The following is a 15,601-nucleotide window of genomic DNA, read 5'->3' on the forward strand; positions in this document are numbered from 1 at the left end:
ATTGTTTGGTTATTGTAAGTGATTGCTTGGTCATTAATGTGTTTGAACCTGCTTCTAGTTGTGTGATTGATTTGTATAGCAAATTGTGTCAAATTACAAGAGACAGAGAAGGAAGGAAGCAGTAAAACAAGTGGGACAAATATTGAAAAAGGCAAAAATACCAGAGTGTGAATGTTTGGATGTACAAAAAGGCACAGACAAGGGAAGAAAATAGCAAGTGAATAAATGATGCTTGAGAATGTGCAGCAGTGTGGAAGGTGTATTATGAATGTTTGATTGACAAAGTGTAACCAGAGACCCAGACAAAACAGATGGACTTGTAAACACTGTGGTCAGACTCAGACAAACCCAGACTGAATAGCTACTTGTGTGACCTGTGCTACTGACCTAAGAGAATTGCACTAAATCCTATCCAGACAAGATCATAAGAAGCTGACATAATAGTGTGGATAGTGGGTAGTGGGGACATTGGCCCTTGAGGAGTAAGCTGACAGTAGACATCAGACGGCCAACCCCATCAGGACCTAGAAGTGTGACTAGAATAAGAAAGATACAGGTGTATTATCCCTGGAGCCCCTCTGACCAGCTAGCTTTGCTGAAGCAGCTGCCTGCCCCTGAAGACCAACCATTCCCGTTTTACAGACACATAAAGGAAGTACAGCAGACATATAAGTGTACCTGGGCAGACCTAGAGAGGTTGGTGAGTTTAAAGGCAGGTGACGCACTAGATCATATAATTAAGACACACAGATGTGACAAAGAATCAGGCTTGGGGCATGGATGATAAATCTGCACGATCTGGGGAGACGTACTGTGAGTCACTAAGACAATGGGCTGCAGTGGAACAATCAGAGCAGTCTGTACTCCTGACTAATGTGACACAGCAAAGAGGAGAGAGAGTAGAGATATACCTTGGACGGTTACAGCTGAAATGGGCAGACATGGGGTACATTTGCATAAACCCACTTGATGTTAGAATACTGGTGAATGCATTCATTGACGGTATGAACAAAGACTTACGAGACGCAGTACAGACAGCCAGACCTGAATGGAGACATGTAGATCCGAAAGACCTCCTTAAGGTAGCTAAAGAAATTGAGCAAACAAGGACAATAAAACGACCTGTCATGTATGCTGGAGCACAAGGAAAAAAGTGGAGACGTAATAGGAAAGGCATGTGAGATGACACTGACGTTTCTTTTGACAATCTATTCCCCACATGACATCCATGCCATACTCCTACAAGTTCAACCAAAACATCTGTCTATGGCCAGACAGCTCCGACTTGAGTGTGCTCTACTAATTCCTGAGTATGTCACTCCTCAAAAGATGTAACGTTCTGAATCCAGCCACCCTCCTGCCTGTGGATTCAGAAAAGGGGGAATTGGTGACCGTATTGGCAAGTGAGGAAGGATACTTTGACATGACGCATGAACATGTCTGCATAGAACTGATGAGTCAGGAGACAGTTGGGTTTGCACACATTCATGAAAAACATGTTCCTAATGCAGACTTTGAGTTTCTTTTTTGTAGATGGCCCCAGATACCACCAGGATGGACGATTCTACACTGGATATGCAGTAGTATCCTCACATGAGGTAATCCGAGCGGAACCACTCTCTCCTCACATGTCGGCGCAGGAGGCAGAGTTGAAGGCACTCACTGAGGCGTGTAGAGCCGCTGCAGGTAAAGTCGCTAATATTTTCACAGATTCGAAGCCCATTAAAAATGCAGAGCTGGTGAAACAATTGATGGAGGCATTGATGTTACCAGTCCAGGTTGGCATTGTCAAGGTAAAAGCACACACAAAGGTGACTCCGTGGAGGTAGAGGGCAATAGAAGGGCGAACGAGGCTGCTAAAATAGCACAAGGCGGCCTAGAGAGAGCAGTGGACGGTGGCGGGGAGTCAGCGTATTCCAGCCACATTGGGTCTAGATGTCCTGAAATCCCTCCAGCAAAAGGCTGCCCAAACAGAGAAGGTACACCGGGGGAGACTGGGAGCTGAGCTGAACTCAAATGGAGTATGGGAGAATAAGGATAAAATGTGCCCACCAAAGTCCCTGTTCCCAATCATGGCGCAAGCAGCACATGGCCCCAATCACACCTCAAAAAGTCACATGTGTGCCATGGTAGATGCCTTCTGGATCGCTCCTGGCTTCAGTTGCGCAGCCGCGAAACTTGTACAATCATGCCTCATCTGTGCACAGCACAACCCAGGTAAAACAGTAAAAGTCCCTAAGAAAGCGACACCTAGGCCTCTCTACCCGTTTCAGAGACGGCAGATTGACGACATACAGCTACCAAGGTAGGAGTGTATGCAAATATCCTAGTATGTGTAGATCTCTTCTCTGGATGGCCAGAGGCCTACCCAGTGAAAACGGCTACAGCTCGAGCCACTGCAAAGAAACTGGTGATGGAACTAGTACCACGATTCGGTGTCCCTGAAACAATTGAATCAGACAGAGGTACACACTTTACTGCTGAGGTAATGCAAAATGTAATGCAAATGATAGGTGTAGAACAAGCATTTCATACACCCTACCACCCACAGAGTTCAGGGAAGGTAGAGAGAATGAACGGGACACTAAAATTGAAAATACAGAAAACCATGGAACAAACCCATAAACCATGGCCAGAATGTCTCCCATTAGCATTATTCTCAGTAAGGTACACACCCACGGGGAAAACTAAACTGTCACCCTTCGAGATACTGTTTGGAAGACCACCGAACACAGGGTTGTACTACCCACAGGTCTTAACACTCAATGTGGATAATTTGACAAGTTACGTAATCCAGTTGCAAAAGCATTTAACTCAAATGCATTCTCTAGTTTTCTCTTCCATTCCAGATCCAGATAGTGTGGAAGGAACTCACTGTCTACAACCTGGTGATTACGTATATGTCAAGAAACACTCCAGAAAGACCCTTGAACCCCGATATCAAGGACCTTACCAAGTACTCCTAACAACGCCTACTTCTGTTAAGTTGGAAGGACGACCAACCTGGATCCACGCATCACATTGCAAACTAGCCACAGGAATTAACGAAGCATAAGAGTGCATAATGTTTTGGTTTGGTTTTGTTGCATTATCTGTAATAATGGTAGCTGCGTGGGACAATCTAAATTCTCCAATGTCCTTGAATAATAAGTTTATACAACATCATGAAAAATTACTGAATGATTGGTCAAATCATTTGCTGGATCTGCACACATTCACCAGTATCGGCCACTAGTATTCCGTTCCTTGTTATTCCTATGCCACCCGAGGAATTATTTGCCTGGACCAGTTGTTCTGATACACTTGCTAATAATGCCACAAATAATGAGAAGTTATGGAACACAACTGTTGGAATACCTATTGTGGGATGGGTAGGATACCCTTGGTGGCAGGGTAATCTTTCAGGAAGTAATACATACCTTCAATATCTGGCATATAAAGGGGGGGGCTTGGGTACCCAGGAATAAAACTCGATTAACCTACCTGGGGCAAATTCCAATGTATGGCCTACAAGTTAGTTTTAATGTAACTTCCCACTCTACTGATGCCTTCAAACCAATACTGCTAGAAAGAAGGTTGCATAACACGTCCTGGGAGTATTCCAATTTATTTCCCCAGGGCAATAATGAAACTTGTTTTAATATTTCAGGTAATATACCTTGCAACGAGTCATCTGGATATGAGAAAGGAACTCCCACCTGTGGAAATCCCGATGTAGGGTATTGTAGCCCTTTAGGACAACTTCCAAATTGGTGTATGCTTCAGAATGTATCTGCGTTCATAGATTTAGTTCATAGACTGGTATTACAACATTCAGCCCTATGGGACCTACCTAGTGACATGTACTGGGTATGTGGAGACAATGCATATAAATGGTTGCCAGTAGGGGTAAAAGGTGCTTGTACTCTGGGTCGTTTGACTCCAGCTACCTTTGTTATTCCGAATGACCAGTTGAATACTCAGAGCATACCTAAACACACATTGTACAAAAGAGCTGCTGACAATACACCTCGCCTCTCTGGGAGACCACATATAGTGCAGATGAGTGTGGCTAATAAAATTGTCAGCTCTATTTTTATTTATCCTATGATCACTCAAATGTGGGATAAATTAGTCAGGGCTACAGATTACTTAGATGACCAAATATGGGATATATTGGATATATTGAACACCACCGTTGCTGTCCAAAATCAGCTCATCATAGCCACTAATCAGCATACCATAGTATTAGATTATTTAACTGCAGCGCAAGGAGGTATGTGTCAAGTCATCGGACCAGCTTGCTGTCATTATATAGATCCCAACAGCATTATAAAGTTAAAATTAAAAATAGAGGATGTACATAAACTTAGAGATCAGTACGATAAAGACAATGATCGTACTAAGGATAGTTGTTGGTCAGATACATTCTCCTTTCTTAATCCAGCTAATTGGTTTAAGGGTATTGGAGGCTGGATAACTGGGATTATACTAAGTCTATTACGTATTGTTGTTTGTATCTTCGTAATATATGTGCTATTGAAACTTGTTTTTTGGTGTATCTCTGTATGCAAGAAAAGATGTAGAAATAGATAAGGAAGTTTGACTGTAAACAACAAGAATTTAACTATTATTCCTTTGAGTCCTAGATTGACATCTCATTTCTGGCATGAAGGAGCGTACTCTTGCAATGATGGACGTGGCTTCAGTATCTGGGGGATGGAGAAGGTAGAAGACCTGTCTCCCTTGGGCAACCCGTCGGCCTGGGATAGTACCTGGTGAACGAGCCACTATCCGCTGTTGTTGCAGGATCCAGTGTTCCAGATTGTGGAAAATGAAGATGTCAAAGGGGGGAATGATAGGAACTGAAGGAGTTAAATTGAGTTCTGTCTATGTTGCATTCTCTTGTTTAAAACCTTATCTGTTCTTCGAGGAGATGTCTCAGACATCTCCCTTGTGAACCAAGGTCAAATACCTCTGCTTTTTCGCCTAAGTGACTTTCTTTGTAGAAAACAAGTTGTAAAATCATTTGTACTGCGCATGACTGTAAATGTTAAAATTCTTTACTATAAAAGACGGAAGCCTAACTGATAAGCCAGAGGCGTCTTGAGAGGCATCCCGAGTGGTATTATACAGCCCGTGTCTGTGTTATTCTTCTCGACGGAGCCTTTGATTAGAGACATATGGTGCTTCACACCTAAGAACATCGGTCCTTCAGATGAAAGAGTAATCTGAGGGATCCCGACAATACTGTACATTTTTTGCAAAAAACATATCAAACAAATACCTTGTTTTTGATCATCTTTTTACTAGCACTTGCTGTTTATTGTTACTTTTTTACAACAGGATATTTTTATACGCTTTGTGTTTCATATATTATTGTAAATATACTGTAGACTTAATGGGCTCCTTCCAGGTATATACAGTATTATTATAGATACATACTGTATGGGCTCCTTCCAGGTGCCTGACAGCAGCCCATACAGTGTAGCTGGCTCACTACTGAAGATGCTAGACTGTATGGGCTCCTTCCAGGTATATTTTCTTGAAGATAGCAGACTTTATGGGCTGCTGCCTGACCCTGACTACAGCCCATACATGACACTAGAATGTATGTGCTCCTTCAAGGTATAAATTATTAAAGCCAGCCGAATATATAGGCTCCTTCCAGGTCCTAACTGCAGCCTATACAGTCTAGCTGGCTCACTACTGAAGATGCTAGACTGTATGGGCTCCTTCCAGGTGCCTGACTGCAGCCCATTCAGTGTAGCTGGCTCACTACTGAAGATGCTAGACTGTATGGGCTCCTTCCAGGTATATTTTCTTGAAGATAGCAGACTTTTTGGGCTGCTGCCTGGCCCTGACTGCAGCCCATACATGACACTAGAATGTATGTGCTCCTTCAAGGTATAAATTATTAAAACCAGGTCCTGGCTGCAGCCCATACAGTCTAGCCGGTCACTACTGAAGACATTATACTGTACAGGCTCCTTCCAGGTATATTTTATTGTAGATACAGACTGTATGGGCTCCTGGTAAGTCCTCTAAGTGTTTTGGCTCCAGAAAGTAGTATGTACCATAGAATCGTAGAGTTGGAAGGGACCTCCTGGGCCATCTGGTCCAACCCCCTGCTCAAAGCAGGATTCGCTAAATCATCCCAGACAAATGTCTGTCCAGCCTCTGAAGACTTCCATTGAAGGAGAACTCACCACTTCTCGTGGCAGCCTGTTCCACTCATTGATCACTCTAACTGTCAAAAAGTTTTTTCTAATATCTACTCTGTCTCCTCCCATTCAGTTTCATCCCATTGCTTCTAGTCTTTCCTTGTGCAAATGAGAATAAAGATGATCCTTCTACAATGTGACAGCCCTTGAGATATTTGTAGATAGCTATTAAGTCTCCTCTCAGTCTTCTGTTTTGCAAGCTAAACATTCCCAAATCATGCAACCTTTCCTCATAAGACAGGGTTTGCAGACCGGTCACCATTCTGGTCGCTCTTTTCTGAACTTGCTCCAGTTTGTTGATGTGTTATTTTTTTTTGTATTTTTTAAATGTGGCGCCCAAAACTGGACACAGTATTCCAGATGAGGTCTGACCAAAGAGGAGTAGAGGGAAATAATGACTTCACATGATCTAGACTGTATGCTTCTGTTAATACATCCTAGAATTGCATTTGCCTTTTTGCTGCTGCATCACACTGTTGACTCATATTCAGTCTGTGATCTATTAATATACCTAAGTCTTTTTCACATGTGCTGTTGCTTGGCCCTATTCCTCCCATTCTGTATATGCTTTTTTCATTTTTATTGCCCAGATGTAGTACTCTGCATTTTTCCCTGTTAAAAACCATTCTGTTAGTTGCTGCCAACGGCTCCAGTTTATTTATATCTTTTTGAATCCTCTCTCTCTCTTCTCTAGTATTAGCTATCCCTCCTAGCTTTGTGTCATCAGCAAATTTAATCAGTTTACCCTCAATTCCTTCATCTAAATCGTTGATAAAGATGTTGAACAATACAGGGCCCAGGACAGAGCCCTGTGGTACCCTACTTGAGACATTCTTCCAACTGGATGTGCAGCCATTTACGACCACTCTTTGGGTCCGATAACTAAGCCAGTTATGAATCCATCTAACAGTTGCCTTGTCCATTCCATACCTAGTCATTTTTTCAATAAGGATTGTGTGAGATACTTTGTCAAATGCTTTGCTGAAGTCAAGATATACTATATCTACAGTATTTCCCTGATCCACCCAATCAGTGATTCCGTCATAGAAGGAAATTAAGTTAGTCTGACATGACTTATTAGTTACAAACCCATGCTGACTCTGTTTAATCACTTCATTCTTATCCAGGTACTTACATACATGTTGTTTAATAATTTGTTCAAAGATCTGTGTGTAGTAGAGGGGTTACAAGGACACTAAACTTCAGGAAAGCAAATTTCCAATGGATGAGAGATGATCTTGGTGCAATTAAGGCCGGTTTCACATTAGCGCTTTTTAAGCGCACGCACGGCCGGGGGTAGCTCCGCCCCCGAGCCGGCTCTCTGCCCGGCGTGCCCTCCCCTTGCTTGTAGCGCCGCCTACTAGCGGACAGCGGCGCCTGCGATCGGCGTACCCTATCTTTAGCATAGGGTGCGCAGATCGTGCGCAGGCCGTGCGCTAGTTGCGCTTTGACCTGCGCTGCGCACTTTTGACAGTGCGCCATGCGCGCCAAAATCAAACTTTTCGGATTTTGGCGCGCACGGCGCACCGTCAAAAGTGCGCAGCGCAGGTCAAAGCGCAACTAGCGCACGGCCTGCGCATGATCTGCGCACCCTATGCTAAAGATAGGGTGCGCCGATCGCAGGCGCCGCTGTCCGCTAGTAGGCGGCGCTACAAGCAAGGGGCGGGCACTCCGGGCAGAGTGCCGGCTCGGGGGCGGAGCTACCCCCGGCCGTGCGTGCGCTTAAAAAGCGCTAATGTGAAACCGGCCTAACTGGGACGATATCCTGAGACATAAAAATACACAAAGAAAATGGGAGACATTTACTAGCATCCTGAATAGGACCTGTGCACAATATATACCGTATGGGAATAAACATGCGAGAAATAGGAGGAAACCACTATGGCTAAATAGAGCTGTAAGGGGTGCAATAAGTGACAAAAATAAAGCATTCAGAGAATTAAAGCAAGTAGGTAGTGATGAGGCATTAAATAAATACAGAAGATTGAATAAATTCTGTAAAAAGCAAATCAAGACAGCAAAGATTGAGACAGAGAGACTCATTGCCAGAGAAAGTAAAAATAATCCCAAAATATTCTTTAACTACATAAATAGTAAGAAACTAAAAAATGATAGTGTTGGTCCCCTTAAAAATAGTCTGGGTGAAATGGTGGACGAGGATGAGGAAAAAGCCAATATGCTAAATGACTTTTCTTTCAACAGTATTTACACAAGAAAATCCCATGACGGATAACATGATCAGGGATAAAAATTCTCCATTAAATGTCACCTGCTTAACCCAGCAGGAAGTACGGCGGCATCTAAAAATCACTAAAATTGACAAATCCCCGGGCCCGGATGGGATACACCCCCGAGTACTGCATGAATTAAGCACAGTAATAGATAGACCATTATTTTTAATCTTTAAAGATTCCATAATAACAGGGTCTGTACCACAGGACTGGCGTATAACAAATGTGGTGCCAATATTCAAAAAGGGGACAAAAACTGAACTCGGAAATTATAGGCCAGTAAGTTTAACCTCAACTGTGGGTAAAATCCTGCAGGGTTTTCTAAGAGATACTATACTGAAGTATCTGGAGAAGAATAACCTCATGACTAGTGTTGAGCATTCCGATACCGCAAGTATCGGGTATCGGCCGATACTTGCTGTATCGGAATTCCGATACCGACTTCCGATATTTTTTCAATATCGGAATTCGGCATCGGAATCGGAAGTTCAGTTGATTGACGGCCTGACGTCATCATGATGCGCCGTCATTTCGGGCCTTCCGGGGGTCTCTGCCGGCCTGCCGGGGGGCTGTGCCGGCCTGCCGGGGGGCTGTGTGGACTGCCCGGGGTCTGTACCGGCCTGCCAGGGGGCTGTGCCGGCCTGCCGGTGGTCTGTGCACCCTGTGGGGGTCTGTACCGGCCTGCCGGGGGGCTGTGCCGGCCTGCCGGGGGGCTGTGCTGATGTCCGGGGGTCTGTGCAAGCATCGTCCGATGGGACTACAAGTCCCATCGGGCGATGCCTGCTACCATGACAGTGATTGACACATTAGCCAATGATGGGACAGTAGTAGTCCCATCATCCGGCTAATGTGTTAAATGTTAAAAAAAAAAAAAAAATACTACATACATACTACATGCATGCTACATACATACTACATGCTACATACATACTACATATATACTACATACATACTACATACATGCTACATACATACTACATACATACTACATATATACTACATACATGCTACATACATACTACATGCATGCTACATACATACTACATATATACTACATACATGCTACATACATACTGCATGCTACATACATACTACATACATACTACATGCATGCTACATACATACTACATGCATGCTACATACATACTACATGCTACATACATACCACATACATACTACATACATACTACATACTACATATATACTACATGCATGCTACATACATACTACATGCTACATACATACCACATACATACTACATACATACTACATATATACTACATGCATGCTACATGCTACATACATACCACATACATACTACATACATACTACATACATACTACATGCTACATACATACTACATATATACTACATGCATGCTACATACATACTACATGCTACATACATACCACATACATACTACATACATGCTACATATATACTACATGCATGCTACATACATACTACATATATACTACATGCATGCTACATACATACTACATGCTACATGCATGCTACATACATACTACATACATGCTACATACATACCACATATATACTACATACATACAATACATTCATACAATACATACATAGACATACAGTACATATAACATAGAGTAACATACTTACCAATACTTGTCACATTGTTCCCCGAAGCCATTGTCTTTTCCGGAATAAATATTAACATAACAAACCACAAAAATACTCACCCACGATCCGAAGCAGTCCACGAGTGTGTCCCACGACGATCTTGGGTAGAGAACTGCAGCATCAGATGATGCTGCCGTTCTCTACGGGCTGCAGGGATCCAATGACGGAAGGTAGGTATCCTTCCGCACTGTATTCCTCCGCCACTTAAAAAAAAAAAAGTCCCTAGTCTCACTTTATGCCATTGCTGCGTGGGAATTTCCCACACAGCAATGGCATAAAGTGAGACTAGGGACTTTTTTTTTTTTTAAGTGGCGGAGGAATACAGTGCGGAAGGATACCTACCTTCCGTCATTGGATTCCTGCAGCCCGTAGAGAACGGCAGCAACAGCTGATGCTGCAGTTCTCTACCCAAGATCGTCGTGGGACACACTCGTGGACTGCTTCGGATCGTGGGTGAGTATTTTTGTGGTTTGTTATGTTAATATTTATTCCGGAAAAGACAATGGCTTCGGGGAACAATGTGACAAGTATTGGTAAGTATGTTACTCTATGTTATATGTACTGTATGTCTATGTATGTATTGTATGAATGTATTGTATGTATGTAGTATATATGTGGTATGTATGTAGTATGTATGTAGCATGCATGTAGCATGCAGTATGTATGTAGCATGCATGTAGTATATATGTAGTATGTATGTGGTATGTATGTAGCATGTAGTATGTATGTAGCATGCATGTAGTATGTATGTAGCATGCATGTAGTATATATGTAGTATGTATGTAGCATGTAGCATGCATGTAGTATATATGTAGTATGTATGTAGCATGTAGTATGTATGTAGCATGCATGTAGTATATATGTAGTATGTATGTAGCATGTAGTATGTATGTAGCATGCATGTAGTATGTATGTAGCATGCATGTAGTATGTATATGGTATGTATGTAGCATGTAGTATGTATGTAGCATGCATGTAGTATATATGTGTTATGTATGTGGTATGTATGTAGCATGCATGTAGCATGCATGTAGTATGTATGTAGTATATATGTAGTATGTATGTAGCATGTATGTAGCATGCATGTAGCATGCAGTATGTATGTAGCATGCATGTAGTATATATGTAGTATGTATGTAGCATGTAGTATGTAGCATGCATGTAGTATATATGTAGTATGTAGCATGTAGTATGTATGTAGCATGCATGTAGTATATATGTGTTATGGATGTAGCATGTAGCATGCATGTAGCATGCATGTAGTATGTATGTAGTATGTATGTAGCATGCAGTATGTATGTAGCATGCATGTAGTATATATGTAGTATGTATGTTGCATGTAGTATTTATGTAGTATGAATGTAGCATGTATGTAGTATGTAGTATGAATGTAGCATGTATGTAGTATGCATGTTGTATGTATGTAGCATGTAATTTTTTTTTTTTTTTTTTTTTTTTTTTTACATTTAACACATTAGCCGGATGATGGGACTACTACTGTCCCATCATTGGCTAATGTGTCAATCACTGTCATGGTAGCAGGCATCGCCCGATGGGACTTGTAGTCCCATCGGACGATGCCTGCACAGACCCCCGGAGCCTGCACAGCCCCCCGGCAGGCCGGCACAGCCCCCCGGCAGGCCGGCACAGCCCCCCGGAGCCTGCACAGCCCCCCGGCAGGCTGGCACAGCCCCCCGGCAGGCCGGCACAGCCCCCCGGCAGGCCGGCACAGCCCCCCGGAGCCTGCACAGACCACCGGCAGGCCGGCACAGACCACCGGAGCCTGCACAGACCCCCTGGCAGGCCGGCACAGCCCCCCGAAAGGCCCGTACAGACCCCAGAGAGGCTGTACAAGGGCAGGAAAGGGTTTTTCTTATTCCGATACCGGAAGTCCCATAGACTTGAATGGGACTTCCGGTATCGGAATCGGCGATACCGATACTTTTTTTAAAGATCGGCCGATACCATCCGATACGATACTTTGAAGTATCGGACGGTATCGCTCAACTCTACTCATGACCCAATATCAACATGGGTTTACAAGGGACCGTTCCTGTCAGACTAATCTGATAAGCTTTTAAGAAGAGGTAAGTTCAGGACTGGACCAAGGGAATGCAGTGGATGTGGTATACATGGACTTTTCAAAATCTTTTGATACGGTGCCACACAAAAGGTTGATACATAAAATGAGAAGAATGGAAATAGGGGAAAATATGTGTAGGTGGGTTAAGAGCTGGCTCAGGGATAGGAAACAAAGGGTGGTTATTAATGGAGCACACTCGGACTGGGTCACGGTTAGCAGTGGGGTACCACAGGGGTCAGTTTTGGGCTCGCTTCTTTTTAACATATTTATTAATGACCTTGTAGGGGGCATAGAGAGTAGAATTTCAATATTTGCAGATGACACTAAACTCTGCAGGGTAATCAATACAGAGGAGGACAATTTTATATTACAGGAGGATTTATGTAATGTGAGGTAGCGCTGTCATTCAAGGTTGGGGGACACTCGCTTGGCAGCCACACAATCAGATCCAGCTTGGGTTTTCATAAGCCATAACAGTCCATGAGGTTTATTTGTCATCATAAACCACAGCAATATAAACAGCATTACAGGATAGCGTCCATTATACAGGCTATTCAGCCTCATCCTTATCTCACCCACGTCATGGTTCCCACATGGCTGTTTCTCCAGGCTGCAGAAATCCACTCACTCCTCAGGGTCTCTCAGACACTGGCCGCCATTACACACACAGCCACTCCACAGGCTGTTAGTGAGGAGATCCTTCTCCTCACGAGACCTTCCAAACTGGACCAATCAGGTCCCAGCATTCAACTACATGTGACCTACCCTAGCCACATTATATGGTCTATAGCCATGCCTACCGGGTCACGTGACTATGACCTCATCACAGGTCCTTCACACACTCACATAGCCTTTTAATACAGGCATTTTCAGACACACCCCTGGGTGGGTTTGTAGGTAACCAGAACCCGCCCATCTCTCTAGTTACCTGAAGATTTCTCCCTTATACTTAGAACCAACACCTCAGCAATGATATTGCTGATCACACATACACAAGTCTCCATCTCAAAGCCACCCACTTTGAGATACATAACTATCCTTCAGGATTCTGCCACTCATCCGTTCTCTTGGGACATCCACGCAGCGCCCCCTTGTGGACACAGTGGTCATTACACCACATACCCCGCCCCTCTGTTCAAACTTGTGGGGTTGAACACACAATCTTACACCAGGATCTCGAGACCGGGCACTCATTACACCTTGCCCCATAGGTCGAGAGAACCGTCTCCCTCTGTCATCCGGCCTCATTTCTACGTTAGGCCTCCCCCGCCCCCAGTGGTCAAAATATCGGTCATTGACTTTGATCCTCCAGTTGCAGTCTGTCTACGTCATCAGACACTGTTTAGTCACCACCCTCCTAGAGTGCGCTTCATCACCTGACTGTTCTCCCACTGACCGGCTCTCCCGGTTGGTACGGTCATCAGTCCTAATCGGCCCTACTGTCAGGCCTGAGTCTGCCTCCTTCAGCGTCTCACAGGAACTACGGTCTCTCACCGTCATCCTGCCAGTCGAACTACCACTTGCTGACACTCTTCGGCCATCTGCCCTGTCACTTCTTGGCGAAACTCTTCGGGTCCTTACATCTTGTTGGGTTGCAGGCGGCTGCCACCTGGTATTCCGTACTTCTTTATTAATTCGCTGATGGTCCAGCCTCAACTGCTCAATTTCTTGCAGGTACCCCACTCGATACTCCACGAGCATCCGAAAGTCTCTCAGGCTCTCCATGGAGCCAACCACTATGATGGGAATTCTACCCACTTCACTGGATACCTGGTCTTCATCATCAGGAGGGATCCTCACCCTCAACACACTGGAGCTATTCACAAGGTCTTGCATTACCTTCCTGGATCTTTCAATGATTCTCTCAACCAGAGCTTTGGGTACCGGAACCACGTCTTTCCGCAAACCCAGCCGATCCATAGCCTCCCTGGCTAACTCCAGGCCTCGAGCAGCTTTCACATTACTCTGCCTGACCAACTGCTTGACGTGGAGACACTGCAAATGCATCTCTTTCAGGACAGCTACCCGGTTTGCTGTATCTTCTCTGGCGTATATTATCACTAACTGCCGCGTCTCAGGTGCCCAGTGCACCTCACACGCCTTGACCACCTCTTTGAAAGCCTCATGTACACCTTACTCCGCACAGGCGTCTTGCATGTCTTCTGGAACGTCAATCACAGTCTTGAAGGACGTGGTCTTGCTCTCTTCCAGGCCAGGAGGCTCTGACCTTACCATAGACACTTCCCTCACTACAGTTGACCCGACAGGGTGACTGTCTTCTTCAGTTGTCAACTCATCAACTTCTCACGATTGGATCACTTCATGACCCTTGGCCACTATGGCTACTGGCAGTTCTGTCTTATTATCACTCACGCTCATCCGCGGTAAGTCTTCGTCCAACTTCTCTCGCAGAAGACTTTTTATTACTCCTCTGAGTTCCTCCATCTCTTCCTTCAGGTTCTTGTTCACACTTTGCCAGGTGGACAGGTGACCTCTGATCTCCAAGACTTCTTTCTCGAGCTCCTCGACCCTGTGCTCGGCCATTTGTCTCAGGACTCTTTCTTGTTTGACATGTTCATCCACCTCTTCTCTGAGGGCCTTATTCAGTCCTTGCCACGTTATCATGTGACCTTTGAGCTCAGAGACTTCTTTCTCTAGCTCCTCTAGTCTGTACTCCCTGTCTCTCTCAGAGCCACAGTCACCCCCAGAGTCTGAGTCACTCCGACCTGCCGAGTAATCCTTCCAGCTACCCATTAACCGTGCGACTACTTCAGCCGTCTTATCCACCATGTCAGCGTCAGTTTTGTCACGAGATGTCTGGTCCGTCCATTGGGCTGACGTACCCCTTTTCCCGGTCACTTCAACCTCTGACCTTTCCACGTCAGGAGCCGTCACCGTCTTCGTATTGGTCAGCCCAACAGTAGGAACGTCTCCACACTCCTGGCATATATCATCAAACCTGACAAAGTCCCGGCCCCACTCCAAGGCATACACTAAGTCTGATGGTATACTGCCCCCTTGGCACTCACTGCCTTCGAGCCCCTCAAACATTATTCTGTCTACCGCATAGTTCACTGTGACCCCATGTACCCAGCGAACCTGGACCATTTTCTCGGTCAGACAGAAAGTGAGAGGAGTTCCTACCAGCGTCACCTGACTCTTGGAGTCCAACCGTCCCGAGATCCCTTCCCGGTGTAGCATCACAGTGCACACTTCCGGCCAGTCATCACCCGGAAAGAATATCCCACATTCTGGAAATGACATACATGAACACTGCAGTTTCCCAGACATACCCACTGAGCCAACCAGTGCTGCCATTTCTTCAAACTCGGCCCCTTTCTGGACCACCACCCCAATTTGGGTCACCGCCTCCCTCTGAGACTCCACTCCTTTTTGGGTTACCACCCCAATTTGTGACTCCACCACCTTTT

The sequence above is a fragment of the Dendrobates tinctorius genome, unplaced genomic scaffold (assembly GCF_039654945.1).
Source record: "Dendrobates tinctorius isolate UK_male_01 unplaced genomic scaffold, ASM3965494v1 ptg000162l, whole genome shotgun sequence".
NCBI lineage: Eukaryota > Metazoa > Chordata > Amphibia > Anura > Dendrobatidae > Dendrobates > Dendrobates tinctorius.